Source organism: Triticum dicoccoides, chromosome 2B (genome assembly GCF_002162155.2).
Source record: "Triticum dicoccoides isolate Atlit2015 ecotype Zavitan chromosome 2B, WEW_v2.0, whole genome shotgun sequence".
NCBI lineage: Eukaryota > Viridiplantae > Streptophyta > Magnoliopsida > Poales > Poaceae > Triticum > Triticum dicoccoides.
This window is the reverse complement of record NC_041383.1, coordinates 68,909,270-68,913,089: the sequence shown is the minus strand read 5'-3', so window position 1 is coordinate 68,913,089 and position 3,820 is coordinate 68,909,270. Positions and strand designations below refer to the sequence as shown.

Here is a 3,820-nt window from a genome sequence, read left to right as displayed (position 1 = left end):
AAAAAAAGGTTTGTCTTCTCTTATTTAAGGGGGAGCCATCCCTCCCACCTCCCACCTCCCACCCATCATCATTTGTCAGGATAATCAGTAGACCCTAACGAAGACCACGCTAAGGAAATCCAAAGCAAACTAGACTCCAGGATAACTGCTAGTTATTACATAAGATAAGGTTTCATCAGAGGCTGCACGCGGCCACAAGTGCAGGGGCATACATCCCAGAATGAGAATAAAATGTTAATGTATTTAAAAAATAATAATATCATTGAAACTATGTTCAAATATGAATCCAACGACATAGTTTTTTGATGGCATGCATTATCATTTTCTTGGGTAAATCTACGGTCAAAGTTTGACACAAAAACAGGACGGAATGTGGTAGCACGCAACGCTGGAACAGACGAGTTTACTTCATCAATGCCTGCCATACTATCGTGCTAGTTGTTTGTAGGTAGGTCGGCAGAATTCCATTTCGACGTTGAATTCGGATAACGCATATCCATCAGGTACAGGCAGGCATCATGCATATGCTCATACAGCAAGCATGCTCGCACACATGATACATGGCCCCTTCATCACTCTGAACTATTAGTGCCCCATGCCACGAGCACATACATACACACACGTGACACGCTTACGTTTACGTCTTGCCAGGGTGCCACTGATCACTAGCTCCATCTTACTTGGCGTTGACGAACCTGCAGTCCTTCCTGACCTCCCCCTGCCCGCCGGTGAGCGGCCCGTTCTCCGACATCCTCACCAGCGCCGCCGCGAACGTCTCGCGGAAGTACCCGTTGTCAGCCGCCATCCTCCTCACGAACGGCGCGGTGCGCGGGTCGGACGCCAGCCGCTGGTCCACGAGCAGCAGCCCCCTGCCCTTGAGCAGGTTCTTGTGGTACATGTTGTCGAGCACCATGGGCGTGGCGCGGTCGTTGCGCGCGTACGCCACGTCGCGGGTGTCCTCCCTCGCCTCCGCCGTCGGGCACCGGCCCCGCATGTACGCGCCGTACGCCAGCTCGATGCCGCCGTCCACCGCCGGGTACAGCCTCGCCACCAGGTTGCTGCAGTGGACGCGGCCCACGGAGTGCGCGCCCAGCAGCGCCACCACGGCCTCGGCGTCCAGCCCCATGGCCGCGAACCGGGCCAGCACCGCCGACACCGTGTCGTTGTGGTTCGGGATGTACCGTTCCACCTCGCCGTCCGCATCGCGATGGCCGCCGGCCCGCCCAGCATGGCCGCGCCGTCCCGGGCGGCCAGCGCGAGGAGGTCCGCGCAGGAGACCGTGCCCGGGCACTCGCGCTCCAGCGCCGACTTGATGGCGCCCACGTACTTGAAGTTGCGCATGCCGAAGCTCCTCGGGGAGGCCTGCTCGGAGACGAGGCCCCTGGCGGTGTTGGTCTCCAGGAGCAGCGACGCGTCGCAGGACTTGACGGTGCAGTCGTGGAAGAGGGCCCGGAGCCACGACACGGCCGTGTTGCCGTGCTCCTCGTACAGGCTCCTCACCTGCTCCTTCACGATCTCCTCCGCCCTCGGGCAGCTCTCAGAGTAGTAGTTCAGCCTCAGGCCACCGCCACTCGCAGCAGCGGCGGCAGCATTCCCTGCCATGGCCGCAGATTAAGCAAACCATCGGAAAAATGTACTCTACTTTAGATCGACGTCGACGATGTCGATGCATTTTGACACGGAAATGAAGGAAGGGAAATTCGCAGTTTGTTACCAGCAGTGAGGCAGCAGAAGAGGAGCAGTGCAGATGTCACCGGCACTAGGCTTGAGCTGAGACCCATCTTCAGTTCACTCTGCCTTACAAATATCCAAGGTGCTCAACCCACTATCATCTCATCTCGTTCTTATAGCCTAGGCGCCAAGTGGGAGAGAAGTGGGGTTCAGTCTTGAGTGAGTGGTTGACTGAAAGTGACACCATTGGAGATGGCCTCAAGTTTCAAGTACTCCATCCATGAAAATGCAGTTACTTCCTGGCTGACCGACACATGCAAAGGTGCTTGCAAGTGCAGTCGTAACAGAAACCCAAGTCATAAACTTGGTTGAATGCGATTAAATCAAGTTTCTGCAAGAGGGGCCTTACTTGACAGTTGCTGAAACAAGAACAGCTTTCAGTTCAACACCTTCGCTGCCATAGGTCGGAAAGGGGGGACGAGCACGCATGCGCGCATTAGATGAATCTGACATGCACCACCACCTTACTCCATTTTCAGTCAAGAGATCTGCAGTGCACATGTTGTTGAATGAAACCGCTGAAATGAATGCATGCATCGGTTACCTGACTTGGTTTCTTCCACCTCAATTTACTCCCTGCAACTTGGACCGAATATGGCACTACACATAAATTCCGCAGCAGAGTTCCCCATTAAAAACCTCTGGGAACTGGCTACCAAGAACAAGCAAGGTAGTATGGGGCGAATTTGATAATTAAAATCCTTTGTTTCGGCGTTGCGTGACCATCTTAAACATCTGAAACTCGGACAGCAATCAAGCTTGATGCTGCACGTTTCCAAGTGCCTCGCTATTGCAAAGCAGTGCATGAGCCATTATTGCAAACCACCGCCAAGAACAAATTATGTGAATGCTGAAAAATATCTCAAATAATACGGACAAACTCTATGAATGGTGTTCTGGGATATTTATTTTTCAAATATATATATGATGGCATGTCGCATCGTCGACCCTATATCTCAGTTATTGCGACCGTTCTTACTATGCATGGCCGTGGCCTAATAATGCGGATCATTTCTTTTTGTGGTGTTTTATTTGCACCACCACCTTACACTATTTCACTCAAAAGATCTACAAGTGCATACATCAGTTACACGGCTTGGGCCTTGGGCCTCGATTTACACCGTGTCGCTTCAAAATGTTCATTCTGTATAAAAAATAATATCCCGGGAGTGTTAAATTGTGTTCTTGCGCTATTAGAAAAGGTTATCCATTTAAAAAAAATTGTTGTAAAATTTTATAAAATGTTCATGATATTATTAAGAAATGTTCGTTCAATGTTTAAAAAACATATATTCATACCATACAAAAACAAATGTTCACATGTTTCAAAAATATGTTCTTAACTTCAGGAAAGTGTTTCGTACAATTCATAAAGAGGTTCATGACAGTTAACAAAATACCATACTTTTCAAAAACATGTCCATGATATTCTATGAAAATGTAGAATTTGTATGCGTAATTTGGAAAAGGTACAGTCAAAAAATGTTCATAAACATAAAATAATGTTTTAACACTTGAGAAATGTTTTTCTCATTAATAAAAATGTTCAATGTGCGTTACAAAATGTTCATCAAGTATTAAAAAATATCCAATGCCTATTTGAAATAAGGTAAAAGGGGGAAATGGAGAAATAAATAAAGTAGATAAAATAGTGACAAATAGAAACACAGAAAATAAAAACATAAAAAAACACTACGACGCCTTCCGAAAACCGTGCGAAAGGCTACTAAAATCAATTCCCACCGTAGAAACCGCCTGCACCACATGTGTTGTTGTGTCGGCCCATCAGGACGATTACATAGGCGATGTTGTACCATCTCCCCAAACTATCAAGCACGAAGACTATGGGTTAGTTTGGTTTGTGACCTGGTCTTCATGCATGGGAGTTCAGCGCTGCCTGGTGTGCACGTCTAAGTTGGATTTTTTCTGCTTGGCCCGACCAATATGGCGATGGTGCGTTTGGTTTGGTTTCTGGCCTGGTAGAGCATCAACATCCCGTCGGTACATCTAATGAGACTGTTGTTTATTCAAACGTCCCATCCAGGCCGCTCTTTGCTCGTGGCAGCATGCCCAGGCGTCCGAACCCGGT

At 48.7% G+C, this 3,820-nt stretch overlaps 1 pseudogene; it reads right to left on the bottom strand.

The window, feature by feature from the left end:
* Positions 1 to 463: 463 nt before the first annotated feature.
* LOC119367168 lies at positions 464 to 1,792 on the bottom strand (annotated as a pseudogene).
* Positions 1,793 to 3,820: the final 2,028 nt, after the last annotated feature.